Source organism: Musca autumnalis, unplaced genomic scaffold (genome assembly GCF_047663935.1).
Source record: "Musca autumnalis isolate F117 unplaced genomic scaffold, ASM4766393v1 scaffold_1, whole genome shotgun sequence".
NCBI lineage: Eukaryota > Metazoa > Arthropoda > Insecta > Diptera > Muscidae > Musca > Musca autumnalis.
Window position 1 is genome coordinate 269,413,051 of NW_027411644.1, and position 22,289 is coordinate 269,435,339.

General features: G+C 35.9%; 2 protein-coding genes across 2 annotated transcripts in view; one reads left to right on the plus strand and one right to left on the minus strand.

The window, feature by feature from the left end:
• LOC141389530 (uncharacterized) overlaps window positions 1-22,289 on the minus strand; it is a 1,388,168-nt gene that overhangs the window by 1,321,973 nt on the left and 43,906 nt on the right. The window lies entirely within an intron of this gene.
• The window catches only part of Osi17 (DUF1676 domain-containing protein Osi17), a 134,265-nt gene continuing 125,533 nt past the window's right edge, over window positions 13,558-22,289 (plus strand). Inside the window, exon 1 of the mRNA XM_073961139.1 lies at window positions 13,558-13,829. The gene's annotated coding sequence lies outside the window, so the exon portion shown is untranslated. The remainder of the gene's footprint in view (window positions 13,830-22,289) is intronic.

Genomic DNA, 22,289 nt, shown 5'->3' on the forward strand with positions numbered 1-22,289 from the left:
GTAGCCCTATATGCCGCATTTTTCTCTTCGGTGGCAGCACGACACTCCTGATCATACCATGGATTCCTTGGTGGAGGCCTCTGGTATCCAAGTTTGGATTTTGCGGCTGTTTGCATGGAGTGGGCAATGCTTTGCCATTGCGCTGATATGTTATCGGGATGAGGAGTGCTTTGATTAAGCTATTGGGCTAGTTGAATGGAATATGCTGTGGCTATCTGTTGTGACTGCAGCTTACCGATGTCTAACTTTCGTGTTGTGTCTGTTCGTACTTTGTTTGCTACGTTTAAGCGGGCGCGTACCTTTGCTGCAACAAGGTAGTAGTCCGAATCATTGTTTGCGCCTCGGAACGATCGTACATCCAACACGCTCGATGAATGTCTTCCATCTACCACAACATGATCAATTTGATTTCTTGTTTTCAGATCTGGAGACAGCCAGGTGCCCTTATGAATATCGAGATGATTAAATCTGGTACTGCTAACTACCATGTTTTATGCAGCTGCAAAGTCTATCAGCCTCATACCATTGTCAGATGTTTCACTGTGGAGGCTGAATTTCCCGACTGTTGGGCCAAAGATATTCTCCTTTCCAATTTTGGCATTAAAATCGCCTAGAATGATTTTAATGTCATGGGCAGGGCAACTGTCATATGTTTCTTTTAAGCGCTCGTAAAATATATATTTGGTCTGTTCGTCCTTTTCTTCAGTGTGAGCATGAGCGCAAATAAAGCTGATGTTGAAGAATTTTGCTTTTATTCGAATTGCAGCAAGTCTTTCATTCACTGGAGTAAAGCTGGATACCAGATGTTTTAGTCTCCGACTGACTACAAATCCGCAACCAAACTCATGCTTTACGTCATGGCAGCTATAATACAGTGCGTCACCTTTAGGTGTTGTTGTGACGCCTTTCCCAATCCATCGTATTTCCTGTATGGCAGTTATATCGGCCTTGTACTTTTCAAGTACGTCTGCCAATGCGAAGACTGCACCTTCTCTATAAAGAGTGCGAGTGCACGGGGAGGTCAGTGTCCACTTGAGATGAAATAGGGACCAAGATAAATCCTGGGCTTCGCGTTGTTAAAACCGGTCAGGACCGTTGCTTGGTATCTTCCATCCCCTACGTCACCCCCAACGAATTTCAGTCGGAAAAGTTTTTACCCCCAACGTAGACGAAATTCCAAATATTAGCCATTTCAGTGGAATACTGAGGCCACAATCTTCAAAATACCCAACATTGGGAGGTAACGATCTGTGGGGGTTATATGAAGACGTGAATCTATAGCGAAAAATTTAAGGTGGAAAGTTTTATACCCACAACGAAGACTCAATACCACATTTCAGCCATTTTTTGTGGGATATTGAGGTTGAAACGTTAATACCCCCTCCACGTTATAGTGGAAGGTATAATTAGACCAATATATTAATACGAGGGCTAATAATGGAATTGTGAATATTTATCATCAAAAATGGTTTTACTGTTTTCCAACGCGTTCTCCAGCATGATTTATGCACTTATACATGCGCTCAAACCTCCCGGTCCAAACTCACAGTAATTTCATTGAAATATTGACATGAAAGTAAAAGAAAATGGAAAATAAAACGGTATGATTGTTTCATACTTATATTGCAGCAAAGCAAAATTGCAGAACACATGAAAGCGTGTACACTAGTTTCTTAAAATTATGCGTTTTTCCCAAAAAAATGCAAAATTTCATGTCGAAATGTCATTGTAGACCGGGACATATGAAGGCGCTATTTTTCCACTCCGATTGAGACACCTTCAAAACATGGCTTTTGAATGCTTCAACACGCATATTTTTCTTAATGTCCGGAAAAAAGAATACTCATTGGGTGCCAAGTCGGGGTTGTAAGGGGGTAACCAAACACTTCCACGTTTCGGCCGGTCAATAAGGCGCTGCTTTGAGCCGATGTGTGAGAGTTCGCACAGAAATTTTTGTAAATTTCTCCGAAGACTTCAGGCAATAGAATGTACGTACCGCCCTATATAGCTCACACGGAACAGTCAGTTGCCACATGACCATTTTTGTCTAAGAAACGGGGGACCATTTGCTGCGAAGTACCTCTTCTACAGAAAACTATCGTTGGATTTGGCTCGTTTCCGAAGACCCACATGATCTATTGCTGTTATGTTTCGAGCAACGATCCGTGATTCCTCACCTGCGACGATCTTATAAAAGTCGTTTGGAGCACCACGATCGTATTTTTTCGAAATATCTTGCGCCAACCGACACGGGGTTTAACAAGAACAAACCTTTTTACAGCCAGGTGTTTATTCAATACCGAATGCATGCCAGTGGAAGAAATGTCCAAGGATGTATCCATCAATGTTTTCTAACACAACGGCCAGTTTTGGACGACCTTTAAGACCTTTGTCTTTGATTCAATTCATTAAACCAGTAAATATCAAACAACGTCAAACCGTATTTAATACGTTTATTATAAAAATTTGAAAGTTTCCAATGGAAATGTCATTTGGCGCCAATCTCCAGTCAGATATATCCCAGCAGAGGAGAGATATGGTAGAGGCAATTATATTCTGAGAACAAAACATGGCATTATAAAAATTAATAAATATATATTTTTGCTTCAACCATATATTATGTGTTAGGCACTATAATGATACAAAATACATTTTGGCAGCAAGAATATATATTTTAAAATTTTTTAAATATCCTGTTCTGTTCCTAGGATATAATTACTCCTACAACATCTCTTCGTAACTACTTACAAATTACCCTACCAACCCATTATAATAAAAAGGACACGTCGCACTGAATTCCACATACAATTCGAAACGAAAAATTACAAAATTTTTGGTTGCATTCTTTTTAAATTTTGGGTTTCGAATTATAAATGGAATAATCCAAATTACTAATGGAATAATTCGAATTACAAATGAAATTTACGAATTACAATTGAAATACTTCAAATTGCAAATGAAATTCTCTAATTGCAAATGGAATAAATCGAATTACAAATGAACTAATTCGAATTACAAATGGTTTGAAATACTTTTTCCACTCCAATATTTCAAGAATTTTTACATATTTTCGTTCGTGATGTAGTTTTTTCATACTGTACAGGTACCTCACATAAGATACATGTGCAGTTTCTTATTTCCATCCGAAAGCCACTATTTTTTTCAAAAATATGTAAGATGTTCATGAGATGCACAATCACTTTGCTATTTTCCCTATATTTCACTATTTGCTCTCATATTTCCTCTCTTGTTTGGTAAAATTGAGACTATATCAACAAGCCACACCACACACATACACACCACAACAACATTCCTAAATTACCAACAACAACAGCAAAAACAACGCAACAATTTTGTTGTTAGTTAACTGACAAACCAAACAACTACAGTGCGTTTGGTGTCGAAAAATCAAACTGTTTGGCTGTTTAGTTCGCAACTACAAATTTTTAATTTCTTTAATATAAAGGCAAAATCTAACATCTCAACCTAGTGCTGATATACTCAACATATATGTACATGTAGGTCGTATAGTTGTGCTATGTTCACAAGACGATAACAACTATAGTGAAAATCCATTAGAAGAAACGGTAAAAATTACAATAATACAAAATAATTGAAGAACCATGCACTGAGAACAGTGGTTGTTGTTGTTGTTTGCCGATTGCTGATTTAATTAATAAAAAGCAGCAAAATTTGTCTCTGGTTTGGTTGGTGGTGGTTGTGTTAGTCAATAATAACAAAAACTACAACTCGCCAAAATTGCTTTTTTTCAATCTCTCAGAAAAAAACTAGTATTTTTTTTTTGCTTTATGAAAGGCGTTCATGAAATGCAGAAATTTGAACCTTGGCAAGACTTTATGAACACTATTCCTGAAATGCAGTGATGATATTTTTCTGACAAAAAATACAAAATATGTTGTAGTTTCCGAGAAACAGAAATGACGTTTTTTCAAAAATTGCGAAAAAATGGTCGTCTTTAGGAGCACGGCACGCCCACACCTTCTAATAAATTGACCTAATTTTTTGGTTTCCTTAGTTTCAATATATTTACTATTGAATTCCATATAGAAATTAACAATCGGTGACTACAACAAATTGGGGGTTTTGCACAGGAAAATCGATTCCTGAACCAATGTGCGTCGTTCTTACTCATATAATAAATGTTTATTGATTACTCTTTAATACCCTTCAAATCTCATCGTGAACCCGAACATAATAAGAAAGAGACAGATTTTCATTCAAGAGCCTTCGTGGACCTTGACTCCAGCTAGTACCAATGAAGCTTATGTCAATAATGTAGTGAGTCAGGGAAAACTCGTCATTCACACAGCACCGAAGCAGATGCCTGTAAGATGAGATAGTCGTACCCGACCACAACACAACGAGGATAAGTAGACTAATACACCGTGCAGGGTTTAAAATGCTAACGCCATATTAGTAAAAGCACCGAAAATTTGCAGCTTTGTCTGCTAAAATTTCTTCGAAATATGTTTAGCAACAAGGAACAACGGCAACATGTAGCAACAAATTTCACAAAAATATTGCTAGCGATGCTGATGCTATTTAATATTGTTGCTAAAATAAAAGAGCATCGGACTCGCATACTCATATTTTGCAGCACACATGATCAACACACATCAGAAAAGAGAATAAGCAACAAAGTTTCAATGGCTTAGCCAGGTTTTCAGCAAACAATTGTTTTTGAGATCAGGGTTACCAGTGTAATGCAATAAAAATCACGATATATCTAATTCCAATTTTTCGTTCAAAGGACATGTGAATTTTTGTTGAAGCCGTTTAATATATATTTGTTGTTATTTTTAAACAATAATAATATTATTTTTTGGGTTCTACCATATGATGAAGGCATTTTGACATTAAATGACACCTTTTTTATTACTGCGTTGGCAACAGTACTCACAAAAACATCGGTCGGTTGTATATGTGCTTGGACGATTTGGTCAGCCGAATGTTAAATATGTAGCGTGGTTGTCGACTATGCCTAACGAAAAAAAGATTAGGCGTAAAAAACGAAATAAGCAAAAATGTACAAAAATAAATATGCGTTCGGTTGCTTATTTAGCCGTGTGTGTCAATATTGTGTAGCAGTTGAAGTGTACAGCTAATGCTAATGTTTTTAGATGCTGGCTTTTAAACCCTGCACCGTGGAAACCGTGGTAAATTGTCCGTCTGTTGAAATCAAGATACAGCTCACAATTTTTAAGATAGAGCTTGTAAATTGGTACAGAAGTTTCTATTACTCCTAAGATGTTTGGAACTGCAAATGGGCTATATCGGTCCACGTTTTGATATGGACCCCATAGAACGGTACCACCCGATTTTCGGTATTTTGAATGTTTTAGCTTCATTATCACACCGAATTGGCTGAAATTTGGTACTTAGTCTTCGTTGATGTTATAAAACTTTTCCCCAGAATATAGGCCCACGCCTTCATATAGTCCCCACAGAACGGTACCTCCCGAATGAAATTTGTCGGCATAGGTCCACGCCTTTATATAGCCCCCATAGAACGGTACCTCCAGATTTCCGGTATTTTTAAGGTTTTGGTCTCAATATTCCTCCGAAATGGCTGAAATTTGGCATTTAGACTTTAGAATTTAGGCTAGAAAGGGTATATCACCAATATTTTTGAAAATTTAACATAGCTGAAGCCAAGGTTTACTCTTTTAGAATACGCGACTTGTGGTTCTATATTACACAAATTAAATATTTTTGGATAAAATGAAATGTTGTTGGACGTGGCAAAAAATATTGGCCTTAAAAGATAATTTGTGTGGAAGCTGTGGCTATATTTATGTTAAAAAATGGGTAAAAATGGGTTGAAGCCACCATGTCTTTTTTTGTTTTCTCTCGAATTGTGAGTAAACCACACTTCTCTCGATTTTCCTGTCAAAGTAAAAGTAGAAGCAAACTAAATAAGGATCATCTCACTTATGTATTACTTTTCAAAATTTGAACTGCTTCTACCATTAAATGATGCTGAAATTTTGAAGCCAGATTTACAGTGTTTTTTGAAATTTTCTTCTAATTTCATTTCCGCAAACAGGTTTTTCAAAAAATCGTATATAGGATTGTAGTACTTGCGATTCTGAGTTATTTGATACCACTAATGTGAATGTAGTCTGCACAGCTTCATAGAAATCTACATCCAAATGCGGAAAATTTGTGCGAACATTTTTGTAAAAAACATATTATCGGGCCTAATTTTTACAATTGTCATTCGATTTCTTCGTACTTGATTGCACATTTTAGTTTTTTACGTTCCTCAACTAATAAATCATTGCCCGTGAAAATCCATCTACTAAAACGCGAGTTACAAGAAATTCCAAAGTAGAAAAAGCATCTAAAATTATTTTAGGAAATATCGCGTATTTTATCGCGTTATCTACGGTTCGTTTCCACTGCAATGAAACAACTAGTACAGCATCTTCGTTTTAGCGGAAACAGAGATTTGAAAACTTTACTGATAAGGGAGCTACATTCATTTTATCCCAAAAACTAGTGTGTGATGCTACATCCACGGTCCATAATTGATCGCCTTGATATAGATATATATCGATGTAGATTTTCATGGTGGACATTGAAATCGGATGCGGACAAAAATTGTATGCACTTTGCGCAAATTATCGATATTTTATAGGTATTTTAATGCTAAGATGCAGCTGATGCTACATCTTAGCCTCCAAATTAAATTTCGAAAAATATATACAAATTAACAGATATGGTCTTGCTGTACATGAAAATCACATGCGGACAAATTGATTTTGATAATTACGCGATTTACACGTATTTTAAAATGCATATAAATAAAAATGGGTTATTTGACCTCTATTTCCATTTCAGAAGCTTTGACATATATCCTCATCAACCCAATTAGCTTTCCTAATGGGAAAGCTTTAATATGAATGTCAATAAAGCAAAATCCGTCTATTTTGTTGGGAGATTTAAGCAAAATGAAGGAAGTACTCCTATAAATTTTTACAATATTTTCTACTACATAATGCATGTGAAAAAAATATTTTTTCAAACAAAAAATAATTTTTTGACCAAAATATGAGCTTGTTTTGGCTGTAACATCCAAACTATAACACCAATCTGTATGATTGCAGCCTCATTTGATTCGCCGTGAAGTTTGGATCCACAACAATTTTTTATGTAATTATATGACCACTAAATGGGCCTTAATTTTGAAAAAAGTAGACTTATATTCAACTAGCAAAATGCCCGCAACTTCGTACGCGAAAAGGATATAAAAAATATAAACAATATATAATATGGAAATTGCAAACACTGAACATGTTGGTGCACTAATACCAATTTTAATCAATATTAATTTTAGTACTGTACGTACCCCTTTAGTTCGATTCTTAAAAAGGTCAACCGTATCTCACCCTTACACATTAACAGCGAGATCAACGTTGCACACCAATACTCACTTTTACTCCAAAAATACAGATTCCAGCACTGTCCCTACACCCAAAAACAAACTGAGTACCATTAAGTACTTTAAGTATAAAATAATTACAGTAATCGTAATTCTAAATATCAAGATTCCAGCTGTATCCGTTAGTCCAATTCCTAATTGTACCAAATATATTATTATTTGGCACTCTTCGTATCCACAAGTAAGATTTTCCAAAACTACCTCAATCCTTCACTTTAACAGTAATCTAAAATCAAATCATCAAATTTCAGGATTCCAGCTCTAACCGTTAAACCATATCAAAATTTTACCAAATTTGGAACAATTTATAACTTTTGTACCCATAAGTACGAATTTTTAAAACTTCCTCAATGGAACAGGGATGCAATAATTATAATTTCAAATTGCAGGATTCCACCGCTATCCGTTCACCTAAATCCAAATAGTACCAAATTAAGTGCTTTTCGTACCCATAAGTACGATTTTTCAAAACTACCTGAATCCTACTCGTCGACTGTAATCATAACTCCAATTTTCAAGATTTCAGCTCTATTAATTCACCCAAATCCAAGTTGTACCAAATTTAGTACCATTTAGTACTTTTCATATCCATAAGTACGAATTTCCAAAACTACCTTAATCCTATACTCCAACAGCAATCTCATTTCCAAATTTCGGGATTCCAGCTCTATCCGTTCACCCAAATCCCCATTGTACCAAATTTAGTACCATTTATAACATTTCGTTCCCATAAGTACGATATTCCAAAACTACTTCAATCCTACACTCCAACAGAAATCTCAATTCCACATTTCAGGATTCCAGCTTTATCCGTTCACCCAAATCCCCATTGTACCAAATTGAGTACCATTTAGTACCTTTCGTACACTCATAGTTTCCAAAAACCCTTTAGTACATCTCTCTTACTCTATCCATTCACCCAAATCCAAACTGTACTAAATTTAGTACTATTTAGTACTTTTCGTACCCATAAGTATGAATTTCCAAAACTTCCACAATCCTAAACTCCACCAGTAATCTCAATTCCAAATTTGAAGATTCCAGCTCTATCCGTTTACCCAAATCTCCATTGTACCAAATTTAGTACAATTTAGTACTTTTCATACACATAAGTACGAATTTCCAAACTTCCCCAATCCTTCACTCCAACAGAAATCTCAATTCCACATTTCAGGATTCCAGCTCTATCCGTTCACCCAAATCCCCATTGTGCCAAATTTAGTACCATTTAGTACTTTTCGTACACTCACAATTTCCAAAAACCCTTTAGTACATGTCTCTTACTCTTCATCAGTGACCCTCAGTCCAAATTTGAGGAATCGAGCTCTACCCGTTCACCCAAATCTAAACTGTACTAAATTTAGTACCATTTAGTACTTTTCGAACCCATAAGTACGAATTTCCAAAACTTCCACAATCCTAAACTCCACCAGTAATCTCAATTCCAAGTTTCGAGATTCCAGCTCTATCCGTTCACCGAAATCCCCATTGTACCAAATTTAGTACCATTTAGTACTTTTCATACACATAAGTACGAATTTTTAAACTTCCCAATCATACACTCCAACAGTAATCTCAATTCCAAATTTCAGGATTCCAGCTATATCTGTTCACCCAAATCCCTATTGTACCAAATTTAGTACCATTTAGTACTTTTCTTACACATAAGTTCGAATTTACAAAACTACCCTCATATCTCAATTCTACACTTTAATAGTAATCTTAATTCCAAATTTCAGGTTTCCAGCTCTATCCGTTCACCCAAATCCAAATTGTACCAAATTTAGTACCATTTAGTACTTTTCGTTCCCATAAGTACGAATTTCCAAAACTACCTCAATCCTACACTCCACCAGTAATCTCATTTCCACATTTCGAGATCCCAGCTCTATCCGTTCACCAAATCCCCATTGTACCAAATTTAGTACCATTTAGTACTTTTCGTACACATTAGTATGAATTTTCCAAACCATCTCCTTTTTGAAGCACCACTTCTTAACCTTGATTTCCATACCAAATTCCATGATTCTAGCTATATCCGTTCAAAATATACAATTTGTACTAAATTTTTGTAAATTTTAGTACTTTTCGCACACTTATAGGTCGAATTTCCAAAAACCCTCTGGCACATCTTTCTAACTCTCAATCAATTACCTTCATTCCAAATTACAGAATTCTAGCTCTTCCCGTTTGTCTAATTCAAAGGGTACCATATTTAGTACCTTTTAGTACTTTTCGTACCCTTCTAGGTCGAATTTCCAAAAACCCAGCCTTATCTCACGCCTACACACCAACAGCAACCCACACCCAAAATTTCAAGATTCTAGCTTCAGCGGTTTCGTCTGGGCGATGATATGTCAGTCACTCACTCACTCACTCACTCACTCACTGAGCTCTTTTATATATATAGATAATTTATCAATTTTATGTACACTCCGCGAATTCTGTGTAACATTTTGCAGGCATTATGCAATCTACTCACTGAAGTCACTTCGATAGAACTTTTTTGTAACAATTGTGCTCATTAAAATAATTAGCGTTTTTATAATATTTTCTTTCTTAAAAAGCGAAATAAAAGCGCCATAACTTTTGTCCGCAACAACCAACAATTGGCTCGCGAACAGATTCGTGCTGGGAATCTTTTTCTTAACCTACATATCAAAAATCGTTGATGTAGCGCGAAAAAAATTTATCCTTTTTTTCTGAAATGGAATATGAAATAATTGACAATATTCCTGATATACACTTTCATACGGGCAAAATGTGCCTCATCGAAATAATGGTTTTAGACCCCAAGTCTGTTTGGACGAAATGTGTTTCAGACAATTTGGAGTTGATTTAGCAATGTCCGTCCGTCTGTCTGGCTGGCTGGTGCGCACGATAACTTTCGAACGGATGAACCGATTCTGTTCAAATTTTGGCTTTCGTAATATTTTGCCCAAACTTAGTTTAAGTTCGAAGATGGGCCATATCGGTCCACTCCTTCCGGTACCTCCCACACAAAAGTTCGAAATGTTCGGAAAATTTGTGCGCATGATAACTCTTGAAGGGAGTAACCGATTTGGTCCATACTTTGTCCATCGTGAAACCTGTACCAGACTCAAATAAGGTTTCAATATGGACTCAATCGGTCCACTCCTTCGGGTACCTCCCACACAAAATTTCGGAAAAGTTCAGTTTAGGGCCATCCCTCGAATCGCTTTGATTTTTGTTTTAGCAACTTCTATTCACTGCCCCCCATACGACGGTGAAAGTTTCATTAGCGGCAGGTCCATACTTCCTGAAAAAATAGCATGAAAGTTGCAAAAAACCCCTATGAGACCGTGTGAGTTGGTTGGAGCGCAAGATAACTCTAGAACGGATCTGCCGATTCGGTCCAAAATTTGATCTTAGTAATATTTTGTCCAAACATAGTTTAAGTTTGAAGATAAGCCATATAGTTATACTCCTTCAGGTACCTCCCCCACAAAAGTTAAAAAATGTTCGGAAAAATTGTGCGCATTATAACTCTTGAAGGGAATGACCGATGTGGTCCATACATTTCACATCCTAATATATCTACCAGATATAGATCAAGATCGAATATGGGCTATATTTGTCCACTCCTTCGGGTACCTCTCACACAAATTTCGGATATATTCACTTTAAGACCTGCTCTCGAAAAACTTTGATTTTTGTTGAAGCAACTTGCATTCACTGCCTCAATTACGACAGTAAAAGTTATTTCAAGGGCAAGTCCATACTTCTTGTATGTAGCGTATGTAGTGGCTGGAGAGCTCCAACCTAATATTGCGTTCATCCACACTTTGAGTATCGTAATATTTCTTCGAATATTAGATGAAATTTGAAGGTGGTGCTTATAGGTCCACTTCTTTCGGTACTTCCCCCACAAAATTTCGAAAATATTCGCTACAATGGTACGCGCTATATCTCATAAAAGTAGGAACCAATTTGGTCCAAACTTTTGATCTCAAAATATTTCGTTTATGTTCAATCCTTGGTACCAATACTCAAAATTTTTGTGTAGTTAAGGGTCTTTTCGAGTACCCTTTGGAAAATTTTACAGAAGGTTTTCTTAATGCCCTGTTTACTGCGATATTATGTTTTTCTTAGGCAAGTATGTTACAAAAGTCCTATCTATAGATATCCTCCGCCCCCTAAATACATAATTTTTTTTTCGGAAAAAAAACTGTTTCAATCCACCCATGCTGAGGGTATATCTCTGTCGGCAAAGTCGACTGATACTTTTTTACTTGTTTGAATATCAATACCCATGCATACGTACTTTGATACGTCTAAGCGACCACATACCGGTGGGGACCAGTGATCTCCCACAGATGTGAGTGCCTTGGCATCTGTGTTCGACGGTACTGCTACAAGCACACAACCGAAAGATAAAATGGATGAGGAGAAAGGGAAGCGAAGGGAGAGTTTAATCTTCACCGAACCATCCGAGACTGGGAGCGACCCTGACTCCGAATCCGACAGCAGCAGGACGTGTCTGGGTCTATATATCCAAGACCAGGAAACGAGAATCTCGCTTCGACTGCCGTATCACAACACAATCCTACATGCCGAAATCCGAGCGATTACAGAGGCTAATAGAAGGCCAACCAGGGGGTAACGAGATAGCTAACTCCTTAGCAAAATATGCAAGGGAGCAAACTACAATAAACCTAGATAACGCTAAGCCTTTTAAAGCTGCGCGTCTAGAGTTAAAGGCATTGGCAAAGAATGCTCATATATCCCACTGGAATTCTGAAGAGAAGGGAAACAACACAAAAATCATATGGGGGAACCCAGACGAGGACAAAACAAAGAAACTACTCTTGATGGGTAAAACAGACATTAGTAGACTGACAGGCATCCTTACGGGACACCTATGGCTACAAGCGCATCTGCACAAAATAGGTTGTGCGGAAAGCAGCGAATGCAGAGCATGCGGAGAAGACGACGAGACTTTGGAATACTATCTCTGTCTTTGCCCAGCTATACAAGAAATCAGCCAAATTAGGGCAAGTGAGTTCAAAAACTTAAGTGTATGTCCATACGGACATGTGGCGATTTTTATATCGCCCCTCTTTTCACCCTAACCTAACCTAATTCAAGAATATAGTAAGTTCTTCTGTTTCGAAACCAAGACCATCAACATATTCATAAATATACATACGTATCGCTCATTTACTCAATGAGTGGCATAACTCAAAAAATGTGTTTTCTGAGTTAGCAATTTCTAATTTTTCTACCACTTAAATTTTATCTTATGTCAAATTTTTTTTGATTATATTTTTATTTATACAAAAATTCGTGTTGTGATGTCCCGTTTTTTTAATATAATAAGAATAATCTACAAGAATATGAGAAAATAACTAATTGTAAGTAAGAAAACTAAAGCGAATAATTCACACTGTGATCTGATGGAATATACGTGATGGTTTTTTGTTATAGGATTTTCAATAAATAAGTCTCCTGATGAAGTTGGAATACATCCAACGAAACGTTGAGAAAAAATGAAATAAATTTGTTTTATTTTCATTGAAACACTGACCGATTCAGCCCAGTATAAATATACAGAAAACAATAAGTCAAATTTTCATGTTGGTATCTCTAAAACCCAACGAGTTACAGCTCATTTACTACTAATTTGGTATGATTCAACAAACACGAGTTTGGAGCATATCAAGTACTAAAACACTTCAAATCATGCTTGATTTTGTACAGAAATTTAGAACTGATATCTATCTGGCTGGTTGTTTACAAAATGTGGTCCAAGCAAATATTTTAATTTTTGTGTAATAATATTTTTAAGTTAGTCAAGTCAACTTAAATCTCGTTTTTCTCGCAACTTCATTTTTTGAGATGTGTCACTCTTTGTGTGCGATATGTAGTCATATATCATACCAACATTTACTACTGTTTCCATTGTACATTTCCCCATAAAGCTGAGATAAAATCGCAAGAAACGTTAACTTAATGGCTAGAATGATGAAAAAACAGAAATAGAAAAACAACTCAGTTATGTGTTTGTTTACACTTGCAGAACGTGGGTTTCGGAAAAAACACTAATGTGGAATTTTTAGAAAAAAAACTTCCAGTTTCATTATAGCGTTCAAAGCAAACAAACCTGTGTCGCCAAAGTGTATATTTTGCCGGTCTTTATTGTCGTTGTTTCTTCATCAAAACATCATGTTCAACACCCATCGTATTTAACGCATTCAAAATAAAACCAAAACAAAAATTGTGAAAAAAATAATATTTGTGAGAAAACAAAAATGTGTAAAATGCCAACTCAATAGTAAATACGAAAAAATGAAGTGACAAAACAGAAAAGCAAATATGAATAAAAGAAATTTAAAAATAAAAGGTAAATATGAATAAAGAATGAATGTGAGCGGTTGATATAAATTGAGAGTTGTTTTGTTTTTTTACTCGAATATAATATGTACATATACTGAAATATGTATGTACCCAGCAAAAATAATCATTACAAATTGGCCTACTTTCTCATTATTTTAACACGGGCATGTCATAGGGAGTAAGTACTTATTTTTTGGCCCCTAAAAAGTAGATAAATAAGTAGTTACTCCCTGGTTACTTCAAGTCGTAACTACTTATTTAAGTACTTTTTTATTTACTTTTAAGTGCCAACAAATAAGTACTTACTCCCTATGACATGCCCGTGTTAAAATAATGAGAAAGTAGGCCAATTTGTAATGAGTATTTTTGCTGGGTATGTATGTAGAATGGGGCGTCTAGAAACTGCGCCAGACAATGTAAACTGTTCGTTGTTATTTCACGTACATACATATGTATTATGTTTCGGTTTTTTTTTGTTTCGCGGAAATACGCCTTTAATCAACCACTTAGCTTTTGGATGAATTTTCTATGGTAATACGCACAAACGCGTAAATGCAATGGCGGCCAGGTAATTAGGAACAATAAATTCCGTTTAATAGATTACTCGATTTCATTCATAAATGTGAAGATTTTTGTGGAATAAATGTTGTATATAAGGTATTGGTATCAGCACTAGCGAGTGACGTCAAAATATTCTGAGATTCCCCATAAGTGGGGAAAGGACATCCCAATTTTCTAAAAATGGTCCATACATATTAGCCTGGTCAGCTAATTAGGGACATTAGTAGTAAAATCAACTTAACGTAAATTGGACCACACTTTTATACCAGAATTGTTTGTATTTAGTTAGTTAATAGCACATTAAGATGATTCCATGCCCAGCAAAATGTTCGATACCAAAATGTTCGATGCCAATCATGGGTGCGAGTGTTATGGCATGTCATCTTTTTAGCATCTATATCGATGAATTTTATATGAGCGTGGACCACAAAAGATGATATTCATTTTTAGATCAAAAGCATGTAATTTACACCAATGCTTTGGCATGCCATTTTCACTAACCCTTTGCAATGACATTATTAACATTACGACGAGAGTTTTAACAACGTTGGTTGTGATTTCGAGTCTCCGACAACATCAAGCCAATTGTAAATAATTAATCTTATATGTCTAGAAAAATGTGTATAAATAAGAACACAAAATTCATCACTATTGTATCGATGGAATGGGTTCAAATGCTGATGAAACGATCGGATCGTTCACGACTTCCTTTGCATGAACTCAAATGCTGATGAAAAGATCGGATATTTTAAGACTTCCTTTGCATTGGTTCAAAAGTTAATGAAAAGATCTGATCTTTCACGACTTCGTTTGAACCAATGCAAAAGATGCCATGAAATCACGTCTTCGCATGGAACCAAATTTTTCTGGGTGCTTTACCCCAATCTATAATAATGTGGTTTTGGTCTTATTTTCTATTAATGCACCACGAATATGCAGATTTTTTTGGCTCTTTAAACAAAAATGATATTTCTAGTAACCGCAGACATCATTCCGAACCATACACTGCAATTACCGCTCCATACTGGGTTATCCTTAAATTACTTATTAACCAGTTTGGATGAGTTACTAGAGTGAAAATCCTATCTTAAGGACGAGATATGAGGCTTTTTAAATCGAGAAACAAGTAAAAAGTCGTTAAGTTCGGCCGGCCGAACTTTTTATACCCTCCACCATAAAATAGTCTTAATTAAAATGGAATAATTAGGGTCCTTTTGCAATTTTAGGTGGAACAACTTTTCGACGATGGATAGACTCCGACTGCCTCCCACTATTGCTTAAATTACACTGTGAACACAAATGTTGGGGCAGAGATAATTCCTTTTGGAGATGAAAGCCCTTGGTGTGTGTATATTAAAAACCCCGAAGGACAGATGCGCCGTGAGTCGAACTTCCGCGTTATGGCGTGATGAAGTTTTTGCAAGAGACCCTGTAAGCCATCATGAATTAGCATTATACCTTTGTTTGTTGTTTTTGTAGAGCACTTAAGCAACAGTGAACAAAGATATAACGCTAATTCCTGATGGCCCACAGGGTCTCTAACAAAAATTTCATCACGCCATAACGCGGAAGTTCGACTCACGGCGGATCTGTCCTTCAGGGTTCATAATATACTCACCAAGGCCTTTCTTCTCCAAGAGGAATTTTCCGTGCCCCAGACTTTCACCTCCATTTTGTTGCACAGTGTTATCTAATCTAATCCAAAAAAAAATGTGTTCAGCGAGGTGAAAGGTACCACATACGGGGCTATATCAAAGAGTCAACCTATCTTTAAATTTTTTGGCGAAAAGTTGTATAACTGCAGGGAACTTCAAGAGTCAAATTGAGGGTAGTTTCATCAAAACAATGTAGACCCTCAAAAATGGACGCATGTTGACGAATTTTAGTGAAGAAATTTCGTGACCACTGAAAATTCCCGAAAATCGGGAGGTACAGTTATATGGGGGGATATACCAAAACATGGACCTATATTGGCGATTATTTTTGAATAGACAAAATTGTAGCTAAAATTCTCAAAATACCGATCATTACAGCTAGTTCGGTTAAAAATTGCAGCTAAAATTCTCAAAATACCGAAAATTGGGAGGTACCGTTATATGGGGACTATACCAAAACATATACCTATGTTGACGATGTTTGGTGGGGATGTTTTATGACCACTGAGAACCTGAAATGCCAAATCACTAAAATGTTCAAATTACCGAAAATCGGGAGGTACCGTTATATGGGGGCTATACCAAAACATGGACCTATGTTGACGATGTTTGGTGGAGATGTTTCATGACCACCTCAAATGTCAAATTGCAGATAGTTCGGTTACAAATTGTGGCCAAAAATGCTCAAAATACCGAAAATCGGGAGGTAGCGTTATATGGGGGCTATACCAAAACATGGACCTATGTTGACGATGCTTGGTGGAGATATTTCATGACCACTGAGAACCTCAAATGGCAAATTACCGCTAGTTCGGTTAAAATTTGTAGCTAAAATTCTCAAAATACCGAAAATCGGGAGGTACCGTTATATGGGGACTATACCAAAACATGGACCTATGCCTATATCCTTCGGGATATAAGCTTGTTAATCACTAGGAACCCTAAGTGCCAAATTATAGCTAATTCGGTCTGCAAATGTGGCGAAGAACGTCAAAATACCTCAAATCCGGAGGTACCGTTATATGGGGCCTATACCAAAGAGTGGACCGATATAGCCCATCTTCGAACTTGACCTGCCTATGGAAAAAAGACCCTCGGGCGGACGCTAGAGTGATTACAACAGACGGACAGACGGACGGACAGACGGACATGGCTAGATCGTCTTAGAATTTTATCCTGATCAAGAATATGTATACTTTATAGGGTGGCAAATGATTAGTTCGATGTGTTACAAACGGAATGACAAACTTAATATACCCTCCATACTATGGTGGAGGGTATAAAAATATAGTAATCTGATCATTAAATCGCAACGAACGAATGATTGGACCCTTTGGAGCAGTTCTTACACCATAAAATCTTCTGTATGCACGTTGAGTATTAATTACACTGGTCAACACGACTTTTGTTTCAACCGCAGTTGTTGTTGTTTCTAAATGAAATCGTCGAGCTATTTTCAAATCTGGTCACGGTTTTTCTCCATCAGCTCTTGTTCTTGAGATATAGCTCAAAATCGGTTTTTACGAGTTTTACCCAGAATTTCGTTATTTTCGGATACAAACAAATATTTTTTTGCGGGTTTTTCGACACTAATGTATTAAGAAGATGTTGTACGCTCGATATAAAACGTTTTTTGAAATAATTATGACGAATATTTATCAAAAAATATAGAAAACATACGATGAATCTTGTAAAAATTGCATATTTTGAGTAATTTAAGCTGTAATTACGTCATCGGGGGAAGTCATAGAAGCTTCATATGGCATTCCGGATATGCTCAGGGTGTCTGCTATATAGTCCTATATTCAAATATTTAATATAAAGTTCATAGCGCCCACGATTCGCCCATAACCTAAAAATCGTCATGAAGACTGCCATTGAAAAATAAATGGCATATTTGGTAATGATATCACAGGTAAATGATTTCCCTTTAGCAGTCTTCATGGCTTGGAATGTTGTCTGGGTTATTAAAATTTAAATTTTTGTTATTAAGAGCCAAATAAATATCATTTTGTTTGGTGCATTAACGGAAAATAAGGCCTAAAGCACATTATTAAGGATTAAAGTAATATTTCGGCCCCTTAAAGGACTTGCGGTGGGTCTAAAGCATGAAATTAGTTGAATACACTATAAACGAACTAATACAAGCAATTGTTGTACAAAAATGTACATCAATTAACATTAAAGTTGATGTTACTACTAATGTCCCTAATTAGCTGGCCAGGCTAATAAGGACTATTTTTAAAAAGTGGCTTGTACTGCCCCCACATCAGCACGTTTTGACAACACTCGATAGTGCTTCTAGCAATACCTTATATAGAAAATTTATTTCGTCAAAATCTTCAGATTTTATGTTTGTTTTTGTGTTTGTAACACATCGAACTAATCATTTGAGACAATATATGTAAGTATACCGACCTTTTTGTAGAAAATTGTCTTATGTTGAAACAGAGTTATGGGGTATTGTAACTCGCGAACAATTGTAATATACCATAACTCTTGAACGCATATAGGGAAAAATAAAAGAAGGAAACGAGTTTTTTTATGTTAATCTTCAATTCGTGTAAATGAATGTAAATGAACTTCGTGGAAATAATGGACATTTTATTGTTTTTTGTGCCCTAATATGTAACTTATGCTATCGTGGTCGCTAAATGGAATTTCAGAAAATTTATATCAAATAAAAGGGATTGATTCGCTGTGTTGTATGTGATTATATGCGTTTTAAGAGTTTTAATTTTCAACATGACTTTATTTTAATTGGAAGTTCTTGTGATTTAATACAATGATCTAAAAATGTTCGCCAATAGGAAAACTGAAAGGCAAAAATTGGTAGCAATTGAATATCTTTATTATTGCTCGATATTTCAAGGAAAATTACGAAGAACTCAAGAAATAATTTATCAAGTTGTCCTATAAAACCATAACAAATAAATTTGAAATAATATGATTTTTAATTTTTTCATCGTATTTTTTTCGTGTTTTTGCAAATAACATGAATATTATAGCTCCAATTTTTACAACTTAGGTATTATTATACCCTCCGCCATAGGATGGGGGTTATATTAAGTAGGTCCACGTTTTCGTATAGCCCCCATACAAAGTGACGCGTCGTCGTTTTAAGGAAATTTTAGGATATTTGTCCCATTTGACCATCGAATTGGTTGTAATTTGGTATTTTGTGTCTCCAGAGGCTAAACAATATTTCTACCATAGAATGTTTACATAGGTCCCCGTTTTGGTATAGCCCCCATGTATCGCCTCATAGTTAGTACGCGTCATCTTAAGATATTTTGAATGTATTAGTCCCATTTGAGTACCGAATTGGTGGTAATTTGGCATTTTGTGTCTCCAGAGGGTAAAAAACATTTCTACCAAAGTTTGTTTATATAGGTCCACGTTTTGGTAGAGCCGCATATAACGCCCCATATATAGTACGCGTCACTTTAAGATATTTTGAATGTATTAGTCCCATTTGACCACAGAATCGGTTGTAAGTTTGTATTTTGTGTTTCCATAGGCTAAGAAATATTTCTACCATAAAATGTTTATATAGGTCAAGGTTTTGATATAGACCCCATAGGACGATATCTCCCGATTTTCGGTATTTTAAAGGTTTTAGCCTCATTATCGCAGCGAAATGTCTGAAATTTGGTATTAAGTCTTCGTTGGGTGTATAAAACTTCCCCCGGAAAATTTTAGGTATAGGTCCACGCCTTCATATAGCCCCCATAGGACGGTACCTCCCGATTTTCGGTATTTTGAAGGTTGTGGCCTCAATATTCCACCGAAATGGCTGAAATTTGGTGGTTAGTCTTCATTTGGGGTACAAAACATTCAATATGAAATTTGTCGGTATAGGTCTTCGCCTTCATATAGCCCCCATACCTCCCGATTTTCGGTATTTTTGAAGGTTTTAGCTATACCGGCACATTTTGAAGGGTTTAGCCTCATTATAACACCGAAATGGCTAAAATTTGGTACATAGTCTTCGTTGTTTTTGATAGAGGTATGAAACATTCCAGCCGAAATGTGCCGGTATAGGTCGACGTCCTCAAATACCCCATAGGACCGTACCTTCCGATTTACGGTATTTTGAAAGTTGTGGCCTCAATATACCACCGATATGACTGAAATTTAGTATTTAAATTGCCATGGATGTATAAAATATTGCAGTATAAGCCCTTTTCTTCAAATAACCCCATAGAAGTGTACGTTCCGATTTTCGATTTCGAAACGGATGAAAGTTAATATTTAATCCGTTGGTGGTATAAAACTTCCCACCTGAAAATTTCCGGTATTGTTCCATGTTTTTATATACCCCCCATAGAAAGATCCCTCCCAATTTTTGGTATTTTGAAATTTTTAGCCACAATATTCAATGGGAATAACTGAAATTTGGCATTTAGTCTTCGCTGGAGTTACAAAACTTTCCTCCAGAAATTTATCGGTACTGGTTAACGTTTTACACAGCCTCCATAGAACAGCGATCCCGATGTTTTTAACTATCCAAATCCAGAATATCCTGGTTTAGGTCTAGTCGGTTTTGCCCAAGTTTATGTATTTTGCTCAATTCGGAAAATTTTAAATATTGGTCCATGTTTTGGAAAGAACAAAAATGTCGCCCCGTACTAACTGTTTTGAAGGGAGTATTATTAGTTGAGATATATGTACTACTCCTGCAATAAAAGGAAGAGTTTAGTACTTTCATAAACGAAATAAAACTAATTGTTCCTATTCACTTTAATACAGTTCGTGGTGGAGGTATAAAAAGTTCGGCCCGCTTAACTTAACGCTCTTCTTACTTGTTATATTTCTCAGTATGTCGGGATGATGCTTTATTTTTTATAAATTTTTTGTAAGTATAAACGCTATTATTTCCAAAAAATATGTTTGTAAATACGTAATGCATCATCCAAAAGGGTACAAATTCAGTTAACGGTAATAGGATATAACAGCTTACATTAAGCCGCGATTTTTTTTAGAATTTTTGCTAATTACTAAAATTAAAGCGATTATATCTTTTGCGCTCAAAATGACGATTTTTTTCTTAACCTATGTATCAAAAATTATTGATGTCGTGTAAATTTTTTTTTTGATTTTTTAATACATTTACAAATTTTTCCTGATATATGTATATTCTTCATCAGGATAAAATTCTAAGACGATCTAGCCATGTCCGTCTGTTGTAATCACTCTAGCGTCCGCAATAATTGAGATAGAACGCTAAAATTTTGCAAGTGTCTTTTTCATAGGCAGTTCGAAGATGGGCTATATGGGTCCACGTTTTGGTATAACACCCATATAACGGTACCACCCGATTAAAGGTATTTTGAGGATTTTAGCTATATTTTTGACCGAATTAGCTGAAATTTGACATTTGAGGTTCCCAATGGCCAATAAATTTCACCACTAAAAGTGTTCAAGATAGGTTCACGTTTTGGTATATCCCCCATATAAAGGTACCTCTCGATTTAAGGTATTTTTAGTATATAATTTATATTTTCCACCCAAATTGCCTCCAATTTGGCACTTGGAGTTTAAAGAGGTCTGTACCAAAAATGGTGGAGATATGTCCATGTTTTGGTATAGGACGCTTTTTGCTACATTTTTAGACAGATTTAGCTGAAATTTGACATTTGAGTATACAAATGACGCTTAAAAAAAAGGACAAAAAAAATAATTTCAGGATGAGCCAGGCTGGGATTCGAACCTGGGTCCCCGACAATTGAGTGTCAAGGTTGTCGGCTTCTTAGCGTTGTGAGCCACCATCAACATGTAAAAACTTTAGTAGACAACACCGTTATATGGATGCTATACCAACACATGCCCCAATTTTGACTATTTCTAATGGAGAAATTTTGGGACCACTGAAAACTTCAATGGCAAATTACAGCTAGTTCGGTTAAAATTTGTAGATAACATGACTAGAACGAATCAGAATTTTATTCTGGTGAAGAATATATGGGGATTTCTGAGTGAAATCGGACACTTTTTCAAAATGAGGTTTTTGATTTCCTTTATATTTTGCTGTGACGATGCTGCTAATCAGCAAAACTTTTCAGTATATTTTCAGATTTTTTTTGACAAACGGTTCCAGAGATATCGCGACTTGAAAAAGTCGAATTCTTTAAAAACTATATGCAAAGAAATACTCATAACTTCTTTAATATTGATCCAGTTTGAAAAATATTTTTTGTATGCTTTGTTGTTTTATCAACTATTTCATAAAAAATAGAAACAAATTTTTC